Here is a 15,471-nt window from a genome sequence, read left to right on the forward strand (position 1 = left end):
TGAAAGTGCAGTATGGCATCTTCATACACTGAACATTCAGTACATTGTTCTTGCCATCTTCAATTTGTGTTTAATAAATGGATTCAAAATCAAATTTAAGCTAAAAAACATGAATTGGCACATGATTCTGGCTAAGCTAGTCTTCTCCAGGAATTTTGTATATCTAAAGAGTGTGTGGGGGTGCAGTGGTTTTAAACGTATACTGAAGGGGTCTCAGACCAAACAAGGACTTCAACAGCAATGGCAATCTTGTCAAATGTATGTTCTAATCCCAAGTCAAGAACCTGGCTGACTACTACAGAATTCATGAACTGTGCAAAATGAAAAATGAATTGTATAAATAAACACTGGTTTCATCAATAAGTCCTGGGGGTCAGGCTGGAAATTCCGATTATTTTAACAGAAGTTCATAATACTATAATGGCCACAGACAAATCAAACATTTATCAGTACATTTCATGGATTACAAATCTGCCCAAACTAAAATGAATGAAGTGAAAGTGTTTAAAACTTTACTGCCAGTGATGGTAGATTAGGAACATGTGTTCCTCTCATTGAAAAGGATGGAGGGTTGCTTGTAAACCTACATATAGTAATGCTGGAGAACTAGTAAGATTAAGAATGTGTCTTCTCCATTACATGGCACTCCGGTGTACAACACCACTGTGAGAGGTTTCTTGTGGAGTGAGCAGCCACTTAACCAATGATTGCACTTCCAGCGGCTAAAGGTGATACAGGAAAACTAACCAACTCACTAGGCCCAGTTTCATGAATGGATGACCCAATTCCTGGGTGTCTAAAAGAGACAAACAGCTAAAGAGGTTTGATATTCTTGGCCCTGTTTATGTAGAACTGTAAGCCTCTGTGTACAGAGATTGTGGAGTGTTCTTTCTGTGGTTGCAGATATATTGGGAAAGAAAAACTTCATTTTAGCGAAAATTGAAAAGCCTTTTTGTCATTAATTTAGGATTGGTTTGTAACAGGACCATGTCAATCTGTCAGGGAGAGACTATCTAGCTACAAATATATAGTGTGTCTGGAAAAAACAAATAAGATTTTTCTTTATTTGGCTAGTTAGACATATTGGTACATGTCAACACATGGGGAGAGTCAGATTATATGTAGTGAGCTAAAAGATGCACAGGTTTTATAACCTTGTTAAAAGAAAGTAAATGTTTCCCTATTTGAAAACAAACCCATCCAAGATGGCTTTACTCAAGGCAATCCACATGAGTGATACTGAATCTGAAAAGAGGGGAGATTACGAGATGTGCACCCTCTAATATGAGAGCTATCCGTACCATTTCAAAAACGTGGAGTAAATTTTCAAAAGGTCACGATGACAAAATACCCTCCTACATCTCTAGAAGGGTATTTTTTATTTTTATAGGCTATGATAAATAATTTAAAGTATCAATGGTAAATGTTTACCTGCCTAGTATCCCATCAGCGATAAAGATTTAAACACCCAAGAATGCACTTGCATAGATTATAATTGGGGCATTTGTCGACAACCTCACAAGTTATGAAGAACGTGGATACCTGGAATGGATACAAATTGGAATATTGAGGACTCAAAACATAGGATAAATTGAATCTGGTAGATCGATTTAAGGCAGTTACAGAAATCCTGGATCGAGAATAGTGGCTTACTTTCAAGTACATGACAGCTATACTGGAAAACTTGCCAAAGTAATGGCAAATAGACAGTTGATTCATTAAGAATATAAAATACCCTGACCAAAGGGGCTTTATGTCAAGGAGAGTCATGAGACATTGCTCCCAGACCACAGTGCATTAATACTAGACTATTTAATAAAAAGACTTAGATTTAAACCCACGTTTTCCATGTCACGTTCTTCATTTGGGCAATATTTATTACATTTGCTCAACTCTTGTATGGAAGCTAGGGTACGGGTTAAGGGAGTCCTATCTGACCCCTTTGCTATAGAGATGCACCAGGCAGGACTGCCTTCTTTCCCTTTTATTATTTGCCCTGGTGATTGAACCTCTGGCAGACTGGATGCGACAAGTCGCATTGGTGCAGGGCTTACACTGGGGTGCTGACTGAGTACCTGTATCCTTATACTTAAATGAAATGCTCCTCTTCCTCAGATTACCCCACACTCCCCCTCCCCGTGGAAGGGAGCGAGGCAAATTAATGTATTATATATTAGAAATTTATGAGAGGCATCAGGTCTAATGGGACAATGGTGGATGTGGGCCAATTGAACCGTTTGGAGGCAGAAACCAGAACATGTAGCAATCTAAATTGAAAATCCAGCCGCATAGCTTAAGATGAAGATGGATTGTAGGAAGCTGGCTCTGTATATACTATACTAAAGTATAGTGTGCACAGAGTCCAGTGGAACCCCAAAGGTAGGCAGAGGTAAAAGTAGATAATACCTTACTCTATTTGTGGTAGTGTGGGCAAGCAATAAGGCTTTATCAGAGGGTAGTGTTAAGCATTTATTGTACACACTCGGGCAAGAAATGTCTCACACTCAAAGACTGAACTCATACTAATTTGTTTGTATAAAATTATTATTTAGTTGTATTTTTAGAACCAAGCCAGGCCTGGTACATGTAAGTGGATAATACTTTGCAAGACTTATGCAGTGAATCAGTTTAATGCAGGATGAAATGCAGTTGGTTGATTTACAGGTAAGTCAGTCAAAATTACTTTTCAGCTAATTTGCAGATTACTGTGTACATTACTCCTTGGATTACTTTTGAAGTCACTTTTGCTAATCAGTGTGATATGCCTAGATGTCACACTGGGACATTTCCTAGGAAAAAGGTAAGTAATTCAGTTCTTACACATGCCGCTTCTTAGGGTTTTCATACTAACCAACTCCACACTTAAAAGATTTTTCACAGAAAAGCAGGCAATGCAGTCCTATGGGAGAAAACCGTGTTCTGGGGTTAGAACCAGGGTTCCCCCAGAGTCAAGGAGTCAATGTTGAAACACCTTTAGCAGCACTAGGGCAGCCGGGTGCAGAGTGCTGAGGCCCAATGTTACCCATTGGGGGATAGGGGGCCTCTGGTTGTTGGCTGCTCACGAAAAGGCCAAAAGTTTGTGTGAGCGAAGCTCCTGGACTTGGGCTGAGGACAAAGGGTGAACCGAGTTAGCTCACAAGTTGCAACCACAGCGGGGCAGAGGTGGCTGGGTGCAGGGTGCTGTTTTGGCAACAGTTGCCCTTTTGGTTTAAATGGGGATTCTCCGGTTGCAACAAACACTGCAGGCTCGGTGGCGAAGATCTTCTGGAGGCGACCAACGGTTGGAGAGGTAAGTTGGGATGCTGGGACACTGTTGGTTGGGCAACCGAAGGCCGTGGGACGTCCGATGCAGGGGTCTCTTGGCATCAGGCTTCTCTTACCAGCTCCGGTAGCGGTTGGGGGAGATCCTCCAGAAAGGGGCTGCAGGTGTCAGTTGGAGACTTGACTACTGAGTGCATACCAGCTGCTTTCTTTCATAGTTGGAGACTTGAGGCAGGTCAGGGATCAACAGATCCCAGGCCAGGATCGACGGGGAGAACTCCTCGTGGTGTTGGGCCACTCTAACTCAGGCCGTGGGTGTCGGTTGCAGACTTGCGCATTTGGCTGGAGTCAGTCAGTGGGTGAGTAAATTCGGTGCTCACAGGGGACAAGGTCTGGTTTGGGAAGGCAGGGCAGGTCCTCTGGGTTCTTGGGGGCTGCTGGCTAGTATTTTGCTGTAATCTATCGAGGTTGGGACAGGCTAGTAGGTCTGGGGCCAAGTCAGTTTGGGTCCTCCTCTTCAGCACGGCTCTTCAGTCCTCCTGGTTTCTTCTCATCTGAGAAGGCAGGGTTCGGGGTTGCCTCTAAATACTAAACTTAGGGGCGTTACAGGTAGGTACAGGTTGGGGCCAATAGGTCCCTTTTTTGGGGTGGGTACACCCTTATTATGCCACCCTCCAGTGGGAGGGGGGCATAAGCCTCACTCTGGTTGGCTGGGTATCCCCATCTGCAAGATGGTGGGGACTGAGTGTTGTGCTTCACCTCTCCTCCCCCACCAGAGGGGTGGATTTGGCAAGGGTGAGCACACCTTACCTCCTAACTTAGTTTTCCCGACGATTCTACCTCCCAAAGTGGGGAAGCAGTGGGGTCTAAGTGCTGGAAGCAGCAAATGGCAGGGGTAGCTCACAAAGGTGGCAAGCCTTTGAAGCGTCCCCTTAGTGGATCCTGCCCATCCTGTGGAAGGAGGCTTGGCACCTCATCCCAGGATGTGCTTTGTTTCATGATCCAGAGAGTGGCAGGCTCCTAATCTAGGGGTCCAGAAACATGTCTGGTGGTGGCTGCTGGCAAACAGACACTAAGCCAGGACACGAGTTAGGTTGTTTTTTCAGGGGGCATTTCTAAGATGCATTCTGAGTGCATTTTTAATGAAATCCTAAACTGGCATTAGTCTAGACCCTGTCTCTCATGGGAACAGTCCTGCCCGTACTGCCAAGCCAGGTCTTCCCTGGACCGGAAACAAGCATCATGGGACCGGTTTCGGGTGCAACACCCCTCATCAGCCAGGCTAGCTTGAATCCAGTGGCAAAGTGAGCAAGGGACCCACGTCAGGACATACCCTGCCAACTTAGGGCGAACAAAGCAAACACAAGGAGATGGACGGGGCGCAGAAGGAAACCGAGTGAACATTTCGAATTTGTCCTTCCGTAAAAAGGCCTTCAGGGGTTGCAAGTCAAAGATGGGTCCAAGTCCTCCATCCTTCTTGGGCCCAAAAAAGGTGCAAAAGTAACACATTTTGCATAGTCTGGACTCTGCAGCTCTCAATGGCACCCTTGACCAGGGATCGATTGACCGCTCTTAGAATAGTTGCATGGTCTGCCGAAATGTTTCCTGGAATATGAAACCGTTGGAAGGCTGACCAAGTTGGGAGGAGAGCTCCAGATCTGCATCAAAGTGTGCAGAAAGTAAGGAAATTACGTCTGTGGGCAAAGGTGTCACCTATATTAGTCTCTGTTCAGTCAATTTTGGGGTGGGCCTATGCCGTAGAGGAGTCAGATGGCACCAGTTGGAATACAGGAGCTATCATTTGAAAATGTCTAGATCACGCGTGTCACCAGTGAACATTCTAAATTAAAGAATCTGCAGTTAGAAGTATCCATTATAAAGCAATATATCAAGCAACTGGTCGCCCAAACATAGGACGATTTGTGGCGGCTGTTTGGAACATTTCCTTAACATACGTAGGCAATGCCCACCCCACTGCCATCATTAGAGCATATGACAAAACTACTATGACCAATCACTCTACACACAATAAATAAGTGGCTCAATGTATTTACAGATGTACCACTCTGCCTTTGTTATAGAAGATTTCTGCCTGACACGCTTGAGGTTCCGTGACAATTGTAAGTGATGTTTTCGACTCGCACGAATATGGTCGAGTCTGGTATCTAAGAACCGCAAATGAGGAGTTTAGTAAGTGTGCGCAGTTTCGCTGTGCTAACTTAAACCGTTCGTTTAATATGTGGGTTTTTCATCTGTACCCACGGGTTCCATCTTAGATACGGCATCCATTTTGTCTCTTGCCCTCAAGTAGCCAGCGAACGGACACTGTCCGCTTCGTTACCCTGGGACTCAAGATATTTGTGGAAGACACATGTTCTTTGTAAATATCTTTTACGATGAGGGGGATGATACTGTAAGGCAGATGGCCCCGCTCGAGGCTCATCTTGCCGTGCCGGTTTATTGTCTCAGCCGTGCATCTCATTAGGCATGTCCCTTTGATGCCTGTATCTCGTGTTTCCCGATACCTCCCCTTTTACACCCTTTTCGATCTCCCCACTGTCTCCATCTTCCTCTGCACCTGTCTTTGTCCCTATTTTCGATCTGTTTTACTGCCGATTGGAATTCACTAATGTTGGGAAGATGGGTTTTTACAGTTGGGAACCGCCAAATGTTTCCGCACTTATGTTCCGGACCTTATGTGTACCAAAGTGACCAAAGCGACCCCTCTGGGGGATAATTATGGGAACCAGGTTGTAAACTTTTGTGTACCATGTTATCCTATGAGTAAATTCTGTATAAAAGGAGCGATCCACAGAACCAATTTGAAGCAGTCTCCCCAAGTTGCACGTGTTGTACTTGTCGTGACTTCTGTGTTCCCTGCAGTAAATAAACCTTGAATCTTTGACGCCGAAGGAAGTGTCCCGTGTCTCTGTAGTTTGTGCGCCGAAACAGGTATCCCATGAAGGTTATAGGTGTTGTTCCCTGGCACCGCTGGTACTGTTAAAAGTCCAGTCCTTCACGCTGAAGATTTACTATAATTAATGGCTGCCGATTGTGTACCTTTGCAAAAAAACAAATTCTGTTCTAAAAAATAAAGCTCATAACAGCTGCTCCCAGGCACACTATTTTTACAGCACAGTAAGTGTTATACAAAGATCAGTTAAACTCATCTATTTTACTCACAGCCTTGCAGAACCATCAGTAGTGTTGAGATGTAAGAAGACTAGAGTCCAGGAATAAGAATGCTGCTCAACATGGGGCTAATCGAGAAATTCAACAGGCAGATGCAAGAATGTTTTAGAGTTGATGTTGGCGTGGTAAAAGTTATCAGGCTGGTAAGTGCAGTCACTAAAGTTACGGATGACGTAGAGGAGAGCTATACATTCTTTTTAAAAAGTCCAAAACTATCTGAAGTGCATTTTATTTTAGATGTGCATTATCCTGATTTTGCTACATGTTTTATTTATAAATCTGCAGTATTATAATTGTACAATTGTGTTTCCTTTTCGGGGGTCTCCATTTAAGCAATTATAATAACCCTGGGTTGCACTTGTTTTAATTAACATATCCAAATAAACTTTGATTCCAGAGTAATATGGAAGTTCCTTAAATCATGTATCAGGTGTGAAACAAAAGCCATTGCTACCGAGCAGAAAAGACAGCTCAACAGCTTCGGAAAACAGGGCCAGTGCATGGAGTTCTGGAAAAACGAGGACTGTGGAGCAGTTTGGTCATGCTTTTTATTTAGGTTTAGTCTGATTTCCAAAGAAGCAGTGAATGTGTTTTGAATGAAGTAAATCTACTGGGATAAAAGGGGATCCACCTAGCTATATTTGTGTTGGTTCTGGCTGACAAATTGTTTAATCACAGAAAAGAAAGCTCGAATGGGGCAAGTGCCCGCACACACCCAGAGAGGTGTCATGCTTCATCATTTGGGCATGCTTCTGGTCTTAATGAGGCGCGCAATTTAGTTGTATTATGAGCTTGTTACACAACAAAATTACACACCTTGCTCATTAAGACCATTGTATCCCAATTGAGCACCACATCTTTTAACTAGGGTAGTGAGCTTTTTTATTAAAATGTTCTTATATTAAGCATCACTATCTATTTTAATCCACCTCTGGTCACCCCACTACATAAACAGCATAACCCACACTTCACCATACAGCATTTAAAAGATCTCCAGCAAAGAGCCTCCTAGTGGGTGCCCGTCAGGCATTGCAGCGCCGGCCCGACGAGGGGCATGCCCAAATGACACCTCTCGTGGTGTGCGAGGGCACTTGCTCCTATTCGAGCTTCCTCCTTTAACCTGGAACAGTAAAAAGGCTTCCTCCCCCCTTCCCCTTGTTTTAGAGGAATCTCACAACCCCATTTATGATTAGAGAAGTGTTTTTAGGAGCAAAGTGTGCTGGTTCTTCTCAGGCTCCTGGTTCTTCTTTTTTCAAGAGACCCAAACGGCTTAACATTTTAGGATAACATTAAAATGTGGTCTTTTTGTAGTCATCCCCAAGTAAAATTGTGTCTGTCCTGTTTTAATAGCTGCAGTTTTCAGTGGAACAGCATGTAAAGCGCAATATGTGCTGAAGTGCAATGGACTCTGTGGTGTAGTCAATGACATGAAGTCCACGCCAGAGGCCTCCCATATACATGAACTGGGGACAGTTGCATGGTTACAGATGAAAATTAATGGTTATATTTTTTTCAAGCTAAACATGCTAGTTCCAACACAACTGCAGCAGCCACTCCGAAAACACTGGGTGGATGACATTATTTTGGGAGAGACAAAGAAGGCTAACATAGCTGAAACACTAAGATAGAGCTGGAACTCAGTATTTAGCATCTGAGGCGGCTTGAACACATTTGCGCCCTTGGCAGATCGATGTACGGACACAATTCTTCTGGTGCTTCGTGGAACCAATAAGTCTAAAAGTAAGGAAATGTTTTACGTGGTTTTGCTTTTGTCCACTTAAATTACTAGATGTGATCATTGCTCCGTCAAATCAACAGATCAATTGAGAATTCCAAGGCTGTTTCTTAGATGTGTAGTCACAGTAGAGTTAGTGACCATCGACCAGAAAATGTCAACAAGGACTAGGACCCAATCCGAAGAATTAGACACGGTTCCGAACTGTACTCAACATCTTTATTGATATGTATTGGAGACTCAGTTGTCGATTGCCTTGATATCCAAAACTTACACCAGAATGTGCTTTAACATGGTGTTGCCCCTTTGACATAGGACTGGCTCCATGGATGTTTTGAAGGAACTCAAGCGGCAACTGTGCCCAGTCTTAGATGTTGGTAAATTCAACATCTATTTGGGAAGTAGACAATGGTGTGAGCGAGGACCGCTCATGGTATTTTCTCTCCATAGATATTGCTGTCGGAGTCTTGGGGAAGGACACAGTGGACGGGTTACATTTCCTGGACTCTCTGGGGCCTCTGTTTTGCTTCACCTTGTGCTCAAGGTCTTCCAACCTTCCTCTAAGCCATATGCCTTCTCAGTCTCTAAAGGCACTTTTTACATTTCTTTGCAAAATCCATACTCTTGTTAAATGAGAGCATGGTAAACATACGACAAAATTAGCGTAGAAAACGTACTGCCTTCTTCCTCCCAGAAGAGGGGTTCTTCAGAAAGACTGAAGGAGTCAAGATGCAAGTGGAGAAGTGTGGCTCACTGGTTAGAGGCGGCAGACCCGTAAGCAGAGAACGGCCCGGGACCAGGGTTCGATTCCCGACGCGGCAGGGTCGTGGACCAGGGTCAGCGGACTCGATAATTCTCGCCTCGGTGCCTACTCTAGTCAGAGACCACACGCGGCAACTCTGGGCATCAGCTTGCCTCATCTTCACAACGGCCCCCCCAGATCGCCGGGGATGCTTGGTCGCACCTTAGAGATACCCATCTGGGACCATCTCTCAGGGTGAGCCAGGACGGGTTCCCCAGCGGTCGAAGCGTGGAGATACTCCTCCGGGAGTCGATTCCTAGCGCTATATAAACCCACAATTAAATTAAATTAAATTAAGTAGGGAATAATCGCAATGAAATTTTGAAAATTGATGGAAAAGTGTCAGACACCAACAAAGCAGTGATTAAAACTACTAAAATAGAGAATTGAGAGAATATTCTCAAAGCAAGGTGATAAAAACCACAAAAGTATTATGAGATCCTCTCATAATATCCAGAAAAAAGAAGCCATTGTGAGGCAAGGAGTAGTTTGTCCTGTAACTCCAGTTCTGTAGTAGGGGTATCTGTTATAGTCATAATCTAGTGAATAGTGCCGCCCATGTGCATGGACCCCGGAGCAATCAAAAATAATCTCTTAAATTGTCAAAGAATGCAGAACTGCACAGACACTTAAGAGAGAATTTAAAGACAGATAATGCAGCCTATATCCACAGGCTACACTGTCCTGTACTTCTACTAGAAATTCCACCAAAAATCCACAACAGCACAGCCTGTCCAGATTTCTCCACATAGGAAAACTTGCCTTTACCAGCAAAACCCTCATGAATGATAGAGAGGAAGGAGTGGACAGACAAGCCCCATAGGCTGCCATTATGTGGCTCAAAACAGGATACTGTGTCTTTAAGAGAACTTTCCAGAACTCTCTCAGTATCCCAGAACGCACAGCAGGTCCCTTTTACTTTCAGTTCTTTTTGAAGGCGTAACACGCCAGACCTGTAGCATTCCTTACATGAATATCTCTCTCCACCGGGGAGGAGGGTGGGCGCTTACGACTATAACAGAGATACCCCTACTACAGAACTGGAGTGACAGGACAGAAACTACTCCTTCTGTAGTAGGGGTTCTCTGTGTATAGTCATAATCTAGTGAATAGAATGGCAAGCCCATCCCCACACCAAAACGGCGGTGGAGAAAAGAGAAATAACACCACAACTGTGCGAACAGATTTCACAGCGAAGCCTGCCCAACCTGAGCGACTGTCCTGGCATCAGTGTCCAGACAGTAAGGCTTAGCAAAGGTATGGACCGACTTCCAAGTGGCCGCCTTGCAGATTTCTGCAATTGGAACATTACGGAGCAAAGCAGTCGTGGCAGCTTTGCCCCTGGTGGAATGAGCCTTAGGCTTACCCCCTAAGGTCTTATTAGCCTTCTGGTAACACAATTGTATACAGGACACAATCCACCTGGAGATGGACTGTTTTGAGGTAGCAAGACCGGTCCTGACTGATCCATAATCGATAAACAATTGGTCTGACCTACGAATATCTTTGGTTTTATCCAGATAAAATTGCAACACCCTCCTAAGATCCAGGGAATGCAGAGACCTTTCCGCTGGAGATGAAGGATTCTGAAAAAACGTAGGTAAAGTTATGGTCTGGTTAACATGGAAATAAGATATAACCTTTTGAAGAAATTTGGGGTGAGTACGCATAACCACCTTAGCAGCATGAAATACAGTATAAGGTTCTTGGCAACACACCGCCTGAATTTCACTCACCCTGCGGGCCGATGTAATGGCCACGAGGAACGCCGCCTTCCAGGACAGGTGCTGCAACGAAGCCTTATGAATATGTTCAAAAGGCTCCTTCATCAATCTGGACAGCACCACGTTCAATTCCCATGAAGGCGAAGGAAGCCGAACAGGAGGGAACACTTTCTTCAAGCCTTCCAAAAAATCCTTGTTCACAGGGATCTGGAAGAAGGAAGTCTGTGAAGGGTACTTCCTGTAGGCAGTCAGCGCAGCGAGATGAACCTTAATGGAATGGACATTAAGGCCAGACTGCGCCAAATGTAGAAGATACGGAAGGATGACTTCTTCCTTACATGTCGTTGGGTCATAGTTCTTGGACTTGCACCAGATGCAAACATCGCTTCCACTTGTAAGCATAGGAAGTCCGAGTGGAAGGTCGCTTAGCCTCCTTCAGTATGTCCATACAATCTTCTGGTAGATTCAAATGGCCATATTGCACTATCTCAGGAGCCATGCCGCCAAACTCAAAGATGAGAGGTTGGGGTGCACCATCTGCCCCCCGAAGTTCGTGAGAAGGTCCGGCCGGCACAGCAGCCGTATGTGAAGGAGAGACCGGTGAAGCAGTTCCGTGAACCACCACTGCCTGGGCCATTCCGGGGCAATCTTGATCATCCGTGCCCTGGACTGGGACAGCTTGATGAGCACCGCCGGAATCAGGGGAATGGGTGGAAAAGCGTACTGAAAGCTGTTCGACCAGTTGATCCATAACGCATTCCCCAGCTTCCCCTGCTGGTAGTACCTGGAAGCGAAGTCTCGGCATTTGCTGTTTTCGGCGGTGGCGAACAGATCTACGTCTGGAGTCCCCCACCTTGCGAAGACTTCTCCTAGTACTTCGTCGTTTATGACCCATTCGTGGTTTTCCTGAAGCAGTCTGCTCAGTGTGTCGGCCTGAACATTCTGCACACCTGGTAGATGGGTAGCCATTATTGTCAGTCCTCTGGCTAGAAGCCAACGCCAGATCGCCTGCGCCTCCTGCGACAGAGTACGCGATCTCAAGCCCCCCTGCTTGTTGAGGTAATACATCGTGGTCGTATTGTCAGTCTGTACAAGCAGAGAGTTGGTCTGGAAGGATGGATGAAAGGCCTTCAGTGCCAAGTGAACAGCTCTGAGTTCCAGGAAATTGATGATACGTGGACTCCGCCTGGGACCACGTACCTTGTATCTCTAAGTCTCCGGAGGGCGCCCCCCCAGCCGTGCAGAGACGCATCAGTCACGATAGTCTGTGTGGGAATGTCCTTGTGGAAGGGAACCCCTCTGAGGAGATTCTCCGCTGAACACCACCACTTCAGAGACTGAAGAGCATGCAGAGACAGTCGTATCTTGTCGTCCCAAGATCCTTTCCTCTGATCCCACTGATCCTCGAAGCACTCCTGCAATGGTGCAGCTGTGCGTGTGGAAGATACAAGAGGCCATCGACCCCAGTAGAGAAGACACCGTCCTCACTGTTGTAGATGGAGCGGTCATGAGAGCCTGAGCCTTCCGAAGGAGTGATAATCGTCGCTCCTCCAAAGGAGACACGCTTGCTGACAGCGTATTGATGGAGGCTCCCAAGTACTGTATGCACTGGACCGGAGTCGGGACGGACTTGGACATGTTGACGTGTAACCCCAGCTTGTTCAGGAGAACGCACGTCTTCTGGAAGTGCGCTTGAGCTTCCGAGGAGGCCTTGATCAACCAATCGTCCAGGTACGGGTAGACAAACACCTTGTTCTTCCTTAGGTGTGCAGCTACCACTGCTATGCACTTAGAGAATGTTCTGGGCGCAGACTTCAGACCGATTGGCAGCACTGTGTACTGATAATGATTGGCGCCGACTTGGAATCGCAGGAACTTCCTGTGTTTGTGTGCAATGGGCACATGGAAGTATGCATCCTGTAGGTCTATAGCACATAGCCAGTCTCCCTGTTGCAGCGGAGGATAAATCTGATGCAAAGACGGCATGCAAAATTTCTCTGCGAATCCACTTGTTTGCTTGTCGCAAATCCAGAATGGGCCTGAACTCGTTCTTGCGAACCAGAAAGAACCGGGAGTACACACCTCTTCCCCTTTGAGACAGAGGTACTTCTTCTATCGCCCTTTTCCTTAACAGGAGATCGGCCTCCGCCTGGAGCTCGCGCAGCTGAAACTGCGAGCTGACCGGTGGAATTGCTGGAGGCGGGCTGGTGAACCGAAGACTGTATCCATTGCAAACAATATTCAGCACCCACTTGTCCTGAGTAATTTTTCTCCACTCTGCCAGGAAAAATTGAACGCTTCCCCCCCACTGGAGTGGGTAACGGATGTAGGGGAAGTAACCGCTCAGGGCCTAGACCCAGCCAGGCCCTTGTTCGCCGCTGCGGACTGCTGGCCTCTGCTCTTCTGGCGCTTCTGGAAGGGCCTCCGGAACTGCTGCTGCTGTTGTTGCTGTCCCGAAGTCTGCCCTTGCCCTCGGCCTTGCGCCCCAAACCTGCTCTGGAACGGGCGGTAGGTCTTCTTCTCCTTGGGCTTCTCCAACCAGACAGCCATCAGGATCTCTGCCTCCGCCTTCATGCGGGCCATTTCGTCGTCCGCATGCTTGCCAAACAGGGTTTCCCCTGAGAAAGGCAGGTTGGCCACCCGTTGTTGGGTCTCTGGCTTGAGGGATGTAAGGCGAAGCCAAGCGTGGCGCCGTTGGTGGACACCATGGCAATATCCATGCGCCGCCAGAAGGGACACATCAGCAGCCGCGCTGATGACTTGGTTCGACACCAATAGTCCCTCGTTGAGAATCTCTTCAAAGTCCTCTTTCTTCTCTCGAGGAAGGAGCACAGCGAATTGCTGGAGGGATTCCCATAGGGCTCGATCATATCGCCCTAGCAAAGCCGCGGCACTTGCAGCCTTCATTGCAGTAGTTGCCGTCCCACGGACCTTCCTGCCAGCCAAGTCGAACCACCGGCTCTCCTTATCAGGAGGTACAGTGGACGACGGGGTGGTGGCATGCTGCTTCCTAGCAGCTGTCACTATGACCGAGTCCGGTGGCGGATCCATCCTGAGAAAGGCCGGATCAGAATCCGGAGTCCGGTACTTCTTGAGGAGCCGGGAGGGAGCCGCCTTAGTCACCGCCGGAGTGAGAAACAACTCCTGAGCGGGCTCTACCAAGCCTGGTACTAGGGGTAGCAACGGCCGAGACAGGTGCTTTTTATGTAGCGTCTCGAAAATCACGGACGTCGTGGTGTGGGCACAGTCATCGTGATGCCCAACTTAGCCGCACCCCTCAGTAGAACATCTTGGAATGAGACGATGTCACCCACTGGCGCCACCCTCGTCCCCGGGGATTCCGACTAAGTCGGCGAGTAGTCCCTGTTCCCAGACGTGCCCGTGTGGGATCTCGATCTACGCCTCCTGTGGCGTCGCCTTGATCTTGTCGACGACCGGTGACGACTCCACGATCTCTCCCTCCGTCCGGAACGAGAGAATGATCTCCTCAGCTTCGGACGCTCCGCAGGTCTCACAGGAGCAGGAGACTGCGGCCTGACCGGGACCCTCGGCTGCGGAGGCCCCTTAGGAGGCTTCGGGTACCGTGGCAGCGAAACCGACCTCGGCGGTACCGGAGGCAGTCCTTGAGGAGGTAGCAGAGGATGCCCATGAGGTGGAACCAGAGGTGGAAGCGGAGGCGGAGTGGGATTCCGTGGCAGAGGTTCCTTGGGCAAGGGAGGAGGAGGGGTAGCCGATCTTGGATTGGAAGGTGTATATACCTCGGAGTACACCGAGCCCTGTGACTCCCTCTTCTTTGGCGGACGCGATGTAGTGTCTCCAATTGGAGAACGTCGCCGAGGCGCCCTAGCTGATCCAGAGGGACTCCTGGCACCAGAACTCCTTCTGCGCTTCTTTGGCGTCGAAGAACGCCGTCTTGATGTCGAGGAACGCCGTCTCGACGTCGACCAGCGCCCTCGTCTCGACGTTGAGTCACGTCTAGACGAGCGTCTCTTCCTCGACTGCGACGTCGAGCGCTTCCTCCGTGGCGTCTAACGCCTTCTCGATTGCGAACGCCATCTCGGCGTCGAACGTCTCCTCGACGGCGACCGCCTGCGAGTCTTCGACGTCCTCCTCGACGTCGAGGATCCCCTTGACGACAACTCCTCTTTGCCGACGGCGAGCGGTCGTGTAGCCTCGACGGCGAGCGGAACTCCTTCGCGTCGATGACTCGCCGACGACGTCGATGACACCGTCAACGGCGATCGACGGCAGCCTCGTCAGTCCCCTCGACATCGATGCCGCTTCAACCCAGAGCCCTGGGGAGACGGGGAACAGACTGCTGTCATCCCTCTCAACGCCATCGTCAATGCTATCGATGTCGGCAGAGAAATAGGACGTTTGCTGGTCTTCCTGCCTCTGGGGAGCCCCCCAGAGACCTCAGCATGGGCAGATGAAGCATGCCCAGACCCAGCTTGTGTCTGCAGTCTTCTATCTTACAGGCCTTGGAGCCTGAAATTCATCCTCTCTCAGGGTCCTGGTGGATAATGTCTGGCAGATGCCACACTCCTCTAGGACATGAGATGAGGGAAGGCAGACGATGCACACCTCATGTTGGTCCGACTTGGCCTTCTTCCTCGGACACTCAGGGAATTTGTCAAACAAAGCAGGCATTCTGACAAATAAAAGAGTGCACCAAGACACACAAGGAAGAAAACACCAAAGTACTTCAAAGAAAGCACTCAAATACTTGAAAAAGTGAAAAATCACCAAATAAACCC

At 47.7% G+C, this 15,471-nt stretch overlaps 1 protein-coding gene and 1 long non-coding RNA gene across 2 annotated transcripts in view; one reads left to right on the top strand and one right to left on the bottom strand.

Moving 5' to 3' along the window:
• Nucleotides 1-10,199, top strand: part of LOC144799643 (uncharacterized) — an 89,536-nt gene extending 79,337 nt beyond the window's left edge. The window contains exons 2-3 of the long non-coding RNA XR_013603852.1: nucleotides 6,447-8,923; nucleotides 9,289-10,199. This is a non-coding gene — a long non-coding RNA (uncharacterized LOC144799643). The remainder of the gene's footprint in view (nucleotides 1-6,446; nucleotides 8,924-9,288) is intronic.
• The window catches only part of LOC144798063 (uncharacterized), a 793,010-nt gene that overhangs the window by 154,300 nt on the left and 623,239 nt on the right, over nucleotides 1-15,471 (bottom strand). The gene's annotated exons all lie outside the window — the stretch shown is intronic.

Source organism: Lissotriton helveticus, chromosome 12, assembly GCF_964261635.1.
Source record: "Lissotriton helveticus chromosome 12, aLisHel1.1, whole genome shotgun sequence".
Lineage (NCBI taxonomy): Eukaryota > Metazoa > Chordata > Amphibia > Caudata > Salamandridae > Lissotriton > Lissotriton helveticus.